Genomic DNA, 10,176 nt, shown 5'->3' with positions numbered 1-10,176 from the left:
ATCTGTGCAGCAACCCACACAGATGTCTTTAAAATCACCCCGGAAGCCAGACTGACATGTGGGAATAAAATCGTGCGAGTTCAACTGAACTCACGTGATTTCATTTGCGCTGTCAGTGTGAACCAGGGCTCCACAAAATCTTTTTTTTTTTAAAGGAAAAAAGTTAGATTCTAAAATGTAAAAACTTTATTTTCTATTTGAAAGTAACAGTGACATTCTTTTAACTGGTGTAGCCATTTGTTTCAGTGGTGTTGGTTTACTAAACGCAAATAGGCAGTTCACTTTGCAAGGGAATTTTCCCCAGATCTCAGTGAAGGACATGAAGCACTGCCGACATCCATTATCAGTTAATGTATAAGTACAAGCAAAAATGCTGTTTTTTATTGTGCTTGTATGTGATTGGGTATTCTTTTGCAAAATCTAATTTCACCACATTCATTAACCTCACACAGCTAAAATAAATACACATACAATGAAGCTTAACTTCGGGCAAACACCTAATTACACAGATAAAATACATGTATATGGGAGCTTTTTTACCTGCCAAAGGATTTGTAACCAGTTCAGATTTACACATCTCTGCCAAACATCTGGTAGACATTATTTTTTTCTGCTGCTGTTAAATAACACTTACATGTCTTGTCCATCCTCCAGCCTGTGAATGGACAATAAAAGGAGAAGCAAAACACAGATTAGCTCATCACTCTGTCACTCTGCTCTTTCCTCCTATCAGCATGTTTCTCATTAGGGCATGAGAACTGCAGCACGACTGGTTCCTTGTGCTCCTTCTTCCTCTGCTAGGTGCTCTGCTGGACAGGATGCTGATAACATGTCAGGTTCAGGTACATACACTTCTTGTATTCACAAAATACATTTAATTATGTATTAATTAAAATAGTCTTGCATTCAATTTAAGTCTGCAACAAGTTGAGCTTTAAAGTAAAACATTAGTGTATAAACATGTGCTTATAGGAAGGATTTTATTACAGAAGAGACAAGTTCAGCTTAATATACAAACTCATCAAGTCTTGGGTGCCAGGGTAAATTAACTCCCATGCACATACACAAGAGTTATGCCACGTACACATGATCGGATTTTCCAACAACAAATGTTCGATGGGAGCTTGTTGTTGGAAATTCCAACCGTGTGTAGGCTCCATCGGACATTTTTTTGTCAGAATTTCCGACAGCAAAAATTTGAGAACTGGTTCTCAAATTTTCCGACAACAAATTCCGCTGTTGGAAATTCCAATCGTGCGTACACAATTCCGACGCACAAAATTCAATGCATGCTCGGAATCAAGCAGAAGGAGCCGGACTGGCTATTGAACTTCATTTTTCTCAGCTCGTCGTATGTGTTGTATGTCACCGAATTTCCGACAACATTTGTGCGATCGTGTGTATGCAAGACAAGTTTGAGCCAACATCCGTCGGAAATAATTTCCAGGATTTCGTTGTCAGAATGTCCGATCATGTGTACACGGCATTGCATCATCCAATCAAGAGAAAATGTTGAACATAGGTGAAGGTGACTATGGCGAGGAGGGAGCTAACGGACTTTACAGCGGACTCTAATTTCCTTTCACATATCATACAAATAAACAGCTTTTTAAAGTGACTTGAAAGATCTGCATGTGTATTAAGCTTTTATGTTGGTGATAAAGCATTGATACTGAACACTGAAATTATTGGCCAAAAAACCAACAACGTGCAGGTGTCTCTATATATCTGCTTGTCTGCTTGTACATGTGCACAATTCATTTGCAGAATGAAGTACTGAACTGTGTGTCACATATAGCACTGTGATCTGGAAACAGCAAAATATACATATTGGATATGTTGTTTAAGCTCCTTACATTTGTTTACATGTTTTACATGTTTAAAATGGTTTAAAATCACTTTTGGAAAAAAAGAAACCTTCAAAATGGTTGCTAGTTGCCAACAAATGGTACTTGTATATACAATATAACATTTTTTTTACTTAAACTGGTAAAGTGAGTTGGAGATCATGTGTCTAAAGCCAGCCATACATGGATCAAAATTTGTCTGGTTCAGCAGGCACTTGTATTTTGATCCATGTATGGGCAGGTTGATTGTACCCAGCAGTCGACTTGGGTGAAACCAGCCTGCTGGATTTTTCCTCATGCATTTACTGCCAGCGGTAATAGCTGCTAGCAGTAATTATTCCATTGTGCCAGCCAGGAAGGCTCCCATGATCCCCGCTGGCAGGATACAAGAGCGCTGCGGGACATATTCCCTTATCAACACTAAATGTGTTGATGGGGGAATCAAATGATTTTCTTTCCTTCTGCCCATGGTGGAAGGAAAAAAAATCGAGTAATCTATGAGCTGCTTAGGTGACACATGTGAGATACTAAAATATGCTGCACACCCAACACTGCAAGAGTTTAATAGTCTCTGGGGCCTGAAAGTTAAACAATATGCAGGATGTGTAAAAGGCACACCTTAATTTGGGTAAAACTTTGGATAAGCAAGTCCTAACCAATATTCATGATAAACTTTTTTTAACATAATGTAGATTTGTTTTTTAACTGAATCAGCAACCTTTAGTCAAAGTGACCTGAAGCTGGCCATAGATGGTTCAAATTCCTACTGAATCGGAAAAGATTCCAACCATGTATAGACAGGCTGAATGTACCCAGTTGATCGATTCCCCGCGTCGGGAGAACACAATGGCTCCACGGGCTCTGCCAGGGAATTGAGTGATCTTCTGTCTTGCAACCAGTGATTGCAGGACAGAAAATCAATCTACCTATAGCTGACCTAAAAGAGACCGAGGTGTGATCAAAATAGTCAGCTCATATTACTTCTGGAAAACACCAAACCACAGTCTGACATTATCAGTCAACAATAACAGAAAAAGCCCCCGATAAACTTGAGCGGTTTTCTTCTGTTTCCCTATGCCTGATTATGCTAAATTTGCTGAATAAATCCCATTCTGTCCAAATGCCCCATGTCCATACTTATACATGCTGTCTCCCTATGCTCAAAACAGTGCATGAGCTTTTCTGGAGGTATTTTTGACCCCATAGACCTTAATGGGAGCTTAATGGGAGCACCTTTAAACATGCGTTTAGTCTTTTCGTGTGCACATTTACACAAAGAATTTTCCTCCTCCTACAGAATGCCTTCCCCCTCTTGCCCAGCCCACAAAATAAACATACAAAATACCATGTCTTCTTGTAGGATTCCAAATCAATCTCTTATGGTTATAACAGTGTTATAGATCAAAGCAGTAAATTAAAATGAGTGGCATTACTAGATGTTGATGTAGTGGTCTGATTTAATACTGGAGACCACGGGTGATTGATCTACAGGATACTGGGGAAAGAAGGTTGTTGCTTTTAGCACCCTAAAAACATTGCATTAAAGTGGTTATAAAGGCTAAAGTTTTTTTACCTTCACGCATTCTATGCATAAAGGTAAAAAACCTTCAGTGTACATTTACTTAAGCTTGATCTCGATGCAGCGATGTGCACGAAAACCTGACGCTCTTCCGGGTCTCTTCCTCCTGGTTGGCTGAGATGCAGCAGCAGGAGTTACTGGCTCCCGCTGCTGTCAATCACAGCCAGTGAGGCAGAAGCAAGAGGCAGGGCTGAGCCATACTCTCTGTGTCTAATGGACATAAAGATCTGGCTCAGGTGCAAGCACGCATGAGTGTCCCCACAGCAAGTGGCTTGCCGTGGGGGCACTCGGCAAGGGTAAGAGTTCCAGAGCACTGGAGGTGGACCCAAAAGGAGGAGGATCGGGGCTGGGGTAGGTAAGTATGACATTTTATTTTGTTTTTATTAAAAAATGTTCCTTTACAATCACTTTCATTTTTCTCCTGTGTCCAGATACTAACACCTATGTTGCATTCTGTTCAGAAAAAAAAAATTGCTACCTAAAATTATAGACATAGTTCTTATACAGTAGCATTTCTGTATGTAGTATTTACATTAATCACTTACTATTTATTCCATGGTGACACTCAGGTGACCCTAAAAGAAAGAAACATAATTAATTTAGAGCAGCTAAATAGACCAATGCCTATAAATCTTTAATCTAAAGGTCAGTTTGGATGAATGATTTATTAGTGGATAAAGGTGACAAACAAGTGGACTAACAGTGCATTGTATGGCTGTGAGAAAAACTTCAAGTGGAACACAATGGGGAAGATAAATAAATACTACTTGAGTCCTGGTACCCACTGATGCGGATTGAATGCAGATCAGATGCGATCCGAAAGGTATAGATTACCAAGCCATCTAAAAATACATTGTTTTCTATGAAGGACGTTCTCATCTATACGGTGTGATTTTGATCTGGTCAAAAAAAGGGTATGCAATGCGTTCCAAACTCGCACAGCATATTCTGACATGACTGTTCACATATGATGCAATTCATAGCTTGTTTTGCATAGAAGTGTCTGGAAGGCATTTTTTTCATAGAAGTGGATGGAAGGCAGTTTTGCAGAGAAGAGGCTGGCATTTTTAGCATTTGAAGGCAGGTTGAAAATCACAGCATTACTAAATGCATTGTTGTTCACAATCGCATCTGAATCACACCTGAACTGCTAAGCAACTATCTTTAACAACCGAACTGAAAACTGACATGAAAATTGCACCGCATATACGTGAACCCAAAGAATGTCAATTAAGACAGATCAGTAGTTTCAGAGATCATTCGATTTTGTTTACCAGATTCCCTAATCATTTCATCCGCTCTTCTTCGAAGAGATTAAGAAAACATCACCTGCAATGTTCTCTGATGGGTTGTCTGAGAAACACTGATGCGCTGTACAGGTCCTCAAACCTCTCTGTTGGTCTCATCAGAAGTGGACTTCTAGTGAGACCAGTCTAAGCCCTTGTACACACGGCCGTACATTCCGAAAACAAAATCCGTCAGATTTTTCCCGACGGATTTTGTCCGAAACTGGTGTTGCATACACGCGGAAATCCGATCGTTCAGAACGTGATGACGTTTGTTCATTACAACGGGACTACGTTCAGGCTAGTAGCCAATAGCTTTTGTCTCGTAATTTGGCACTTTGTCCGATCAGAATTCTCTACAAAAGTTCGGAAAAAGTCAGATCAGGTCATGTTGTCGGAAAATTTTATATCCAGCTCTCAAACTTTGTTGGTTGGATATTCCGACGGAAAAAGTCCGATGGAGCCCACACACGGTCGGATTATCCGACAACACGGTCCGATCGGACATTTTCCATCGGAATGTCCTACTGTGTTTACGGGGGCTTATGAATATCCTATCTAAAGTTAGTCACTGATGAATTAAAGCATAACTGCAGGTCTCACCGAATTCTCCCATATTCATTAATTTTTTTACATTTTCAATACATGATGTTATGGATCTTCTTCTTCCTCCAGTGGTGGTGGGGTCTGCAATGATGCAATGAATAGTTGCATGTAATGGGGCAATGTATTTAGATTTTTTTCTCTAAAGCTGGAATTTGGCTTTGAGAAAACTTATTTTTTCTGTGCTCAAAAAAATGTTGACCATTGCTGAGACCAAAAGGATAAACCTAAGACATTTTTCTGCAGAGGATACTCACATAATAGTGTTCATTCAACAACATTTTTATTTTACTATAGCCAGGCCTTGATTTATAGAAATGTTACACTTACAATAGCTTGCATTGGAGACCCTGCTTGACTGACTGGATTGGTCATTGATCCTGAGAGGGTATTCGTCTAGCACGTAGACTTAGATAAAAAGAAAGAAGTGCCTGGTGTCCACAGAAATGTGACTTCTAAAATATGGTACATGGCCCGCTATATAAATTAGCAACATGTACATCGTGCCAACACAATTTGGGGGAATAGACTACCCCTACTTCAGGACTAGCAAACAAATCATATATATATATATATATATATATATATAAATAATCTAAGAATAAAATATCATAGTATATTAAATAAACATAATATAAAAATATATAAGTAATACTATAAAAATATGTAATATATAAATAGAGCTGGTAACTACATTTGGTGAATGTGATTGGATAAAGATTGGACCTGTACAGGAAAAAAAATAAAAAAATGTATGTGTGTATATGCGCCAGTAGTCATTTATTTTAAAAACCTCTAAATGCCTTTAAACTATATGGAGGCAATCAAAAAATTTCAATCATCTCCATATAGTTTAATGCCATTCAGAACAATCCCTTCCTCACCAACTTCCAGGTATTGGAGACACTGGAAATGATGTCGCAGACCCCGCCCGACATGTTGCATCACTGATCACTTGAGTTCCTCAGGACCCTGAGCACTACAATCCTAATATGGACCCTTGCGATAACTGAGAGCATAGCATTTTTATTTATTTTATCACTGAATGATTTCTGAACCAGATGTTTTTCACTAATAGGAGGTTCTTATATTGTTATGTGATTAAGGTTGACTTGTTCACTACTCCTAGTTTTCATAATATTATATTTTATATTACTTTTAATTTTTTTGTTGCAGTTGCTCCAGAGCAAATGAGGTAAAGCCTTGACTTACAAAGAGTACCCAATAACATGCAAGGAAAATAGAAAAGCAATATTTTTGCTTGCACAAGATTAGATGATGGAAGTCAAATGAGCTTCCTAGAGCTTTACTAAGCTGAGCAACTGCACTTGCAAAGTGTACAGTATATTTTTCTTAAAATTAAAACCCAATGCCTGCTATCTCTGACTTGCACTATATAAATATATGACAGGTTTAGATATCCATGCTGTTATTCAGAATTACTCCACTTAAAGTGTCACTGAACTCACATCAAAAAAACTATCAATAAATGCTGAAAATATATATATATAGTAAACCTCACACTAACTGAACAAAAAACAGAAGGAAACAGACTGCAGCACTTTTCAAATTCCTGAATACCATAAAGAAAGCACTACAAAACACAAAAAAAGATTGCAGGAAACACTTTGGAAGGAGGTAGATGCTATGACGTCATCACGGTTCATGTCTGGCGGCGAAGACTGCAGTAGGACCCAACTCTCTACCTCTTTTTTTAAGCTATATTTTGTAAGTGCAATTGCTATATTTTAAGTTAAAACATTTTTGGATATACTGCACAATGAGTCTCTCTTCTTTCTGTATACACACCATGGTCTGAAACGAAGGAATAAACCACCCGATGCTTGAGAGAGATCTGCCGTGGAGGTCGCATGCACCGTAGACAGCAGTGCACAGGTGCAGTGAGCATGCCACTGCTAATGGGGATATGCAATTAGTGGTGGCTCCCATGCGCATGCGTGGGAGTGACGTCATTACGGCCCACATTACAGCGCTGGAGCCACAATACCCAGAAAGAAGATGGATGCTCCATGGAAGAGGGGACAGCGGTGAAATCGCTGGCTCCTGTGTCAGGTAAGTGACACATAATGGGCTACAATGCGATGCATAGTAGCCCATTATGCTATACCTTTGCAGGGACACAAAGAGGAAGTAAACCCATAAGGCTTCACCTCCAATGTATTCTAAGGCACAGGCTGGCAGGGCATGATGCCCACACCATGCTATTGCCAAAAAATAATAAAGATATGATTTCAAATATATATTTGTATGACAATTTAAAACAGTTTATTGATATTAATTATTTACTTTTACTCTATATTACAAAGGCAATTTTGTTTTTAAACATGTGACCAGCAGCAGAGGACAAGAAGCTCCTCCTGCTTATGTTTCCCTGCAGACAGGCTGGAAGAGAGCTGGGTCATGCGGCAGTTGTATATTGGTTAGAAAAAAAGGTACCGTTTTAATTAAAATAATTACAGTGCCATCGTCCATATGCAGAAAGAGAAGAGAGAACGTAAACTAAACAGGTGTGTGTATAGTGTCATTTTAACCAAAATTTCAGTTCTGTGCCCTCCTAAGGCAATACATCTCTCTGTATATAATACTTTACACAGCTTTATACATACAAAGTCATGACATGACATCTAGTTTTCTAAATATCTGTATACCATAAACAATTGGCATTTTTTTTTTAAACAAAACTTTATTTTCACCCTTTTTTATCCTTTAATGCATATCACCCCTGATGATCGCAAGCAAATTCTTTGTAGCCACTTCTGGTCTACATGACTGTATGGCAATGATCAGGGTAGGTTTCCTGATGGTGACAACAGTGGAGCATATCTTCATAATGCGCTCGCACAGCCACTAATAGACTATATTGGGGAGATCTTGTGGCCCATTATAATAGGAAGCACCTGCACAAAAAACATTCCTGCTGGAATCACCAGGTATTATTTTAACCCTTTAATGACTAAGCCTATTTCTGACATTTGGTGTTTACAAGTTAAAATCCATATTTTTTGCTAGAAAATTACTTAGAATCCCCAAACATTATATATATTAGTAATAAATACGAGTAAATAGATACCAAATATGTCACACTTTATAATTGCACACACTCATAGAATGGCGACAAACTATGGTACCTAAAACTCTCCATAGACAACAGTTTATTTATTTTTTTACAGTTACCGGGTTAGAGTTACAGAGGAGGTCTAATGCTAGAACTATTGCTCTTGCTCTGAGGATCGCGCCGATACCTCACATGTGTGACACTGTTTACATATGCGGATGCGACTCCCATATGTGTTTTCTTTGATGCGCAAGCTCGCGGGAACGGGCGCTTTAAAAAAAATCTTTCATATTTATTTTATTTTTATATTATTAAATTGTCTTTTTTTTAAAAAAAATTGATCACTTTTATTGCTGTCACAAGGAATGTGTATGCCTTGTGACAGGTGGCGGCAGGTACTCTTTATGGAGGGATCGGGGGTGTAAAAGATCCCTCCCTTCCACTTCAAAGTATTCAGATCACAGAAAGCGGCGATTCTGAATATTGTATATTTTTTTTAATCCGGCTGCATTGGCAGCCGAGTAAACAGGAAGTGACGTTGTGACATCGCTTCCGTATTTACATTCAGGAGACTGGCACAAAGCCATTTCTGGCTTTGTGCCAGTCTGTCTTTAGCCGCTGGAAGTGGCGGATCAAGGATCGGGCCTCCCGGTGGGACGGGAGGCCCGGTCAGAGCGTCGGGAGGTGGCGGGAAGGGGGGAAGTCCCCTCCTGCTCCTGCAGGATAACAATCGAGCGGCTTTTAGCCATATGGGTTGTTATCCCTGGAAAGGCGATTGCCCACTCTAAAAAATGGTACCAGGATGATGCCTGCAGCTGTGGACATCATCCAGGTATAACCCCCGAAAGCCGAGGCCGCATATCTGCAGGAAGGGGTTAAAACTGTAAATTTGCAAATATTGTAAACAAATAAAATGACATTGATTGATATGTCATTATATGTGATTTTAGTAATTGGGTTTATTTTCTCTGGTAGTAAAATAAGGAGAGTCTGCCCTCTTTTTAGATTTTGCTTCTCATCAACTAGGCCTTCTGAAAAATTCAAAGCAGGGAAAGGCGAGCATGTAAAAACTCTCCCTGCTGAGTTGTTAGACAAATATGGCTCCTCCTACAACACTATGTGAACAGAGAAACAATGCATTCCTCAGTACAAGTAAAGCCAATTCAGTGGGATATATATATATATATATATATATATATATATATATATATATATATACATATGTATATATTTTATTTTTTTATTTCTCTATGAAAGTAGCGCAAAGTCCACTTTAAAAACCTTACATTTCTGGTAAGCTGCCTTTGTGGAAACAAGAGGAAAAACACACAGGAGCTGACTTTTCAAATGAACCCAAACATAATATGTTTCTACGTTAGCATGCTAAGTAGCTGGAAAATAGCATGACTACCCCTCATTATTACTGAATAAGGTGATAAAAGCATCTTTGTCTCCGAGGCACCCCTATAGTGCAAGCCTCAGCATGTATGTAGAATTAGCCATATTCAACTGCGAAATTCACTGTGGGTTTCCACACAATGTGGTTTAGCACTGGTAGATTCGATTTCAGTGCCAAAACCAGAAATTATATTATGAAGGCAGAAAATCGAGCAATAAGGCAGCTGACTCACTGAGCAGCAGAGCACATACTTAAAAAAAATAAAAAATACTGCATTAGTCACAACAAAGGGAGTTGTTAATCCAGTTGTGAATTACTTGCTCAGTTTTAAATTTATGCTCATATTAGTTAATCAAATATGATTAAAAAAAAAAAATATATATATA

At 38.8% G+C, this 10,176-nt stretch overlaps 1 long non-coding RNA gene across 1 annotated transcript in view; it reads right to left on the bottom strand.

The window, feature by feature from the left end:
• Positions 1 to 215: 215 nt before the first annotated feature.
• Positions 216 to 10,176, bottom strand: part of LOC143996272 (uncharacterized) — a 155,414-nt gene continuing 145,453 nt past the window's right edge. The window contains exons 3-4 of the long non-coding RNA XR_013277522.1: positions 3,972 to 4,001; positions 216 to 655 (exon numbers count right to left, since the gene is read on the bottom strand). This is a non-coding gene — a long non-coding RNA (uncharacterized LOC143996272). The remainder of the gene's footprint in view (positions 656 to 3,971; positions 4,002 to 10,176) is intronic.

The sequence above is a fragment of the Lithobates pipiens genome, unplaced genomic scaffold, assembly GCF_037356315.1.
Source record: "Lithobates pipiens isolate NorthernLeopardFrog02 unplaced genomic scaffold, aLitPip1_a1.2 Scaffold_19, whole genome shotgun sequence".
Taxonomy (NCBI): Eukaryota; Metazoa; Chordata; class Amphibia; order Anura; family Ranidae; genus Lithobates; species Lithobates pipiens.
This window is presented reverse-complemented; position numbering and strand designations above follow the sequence as displayed.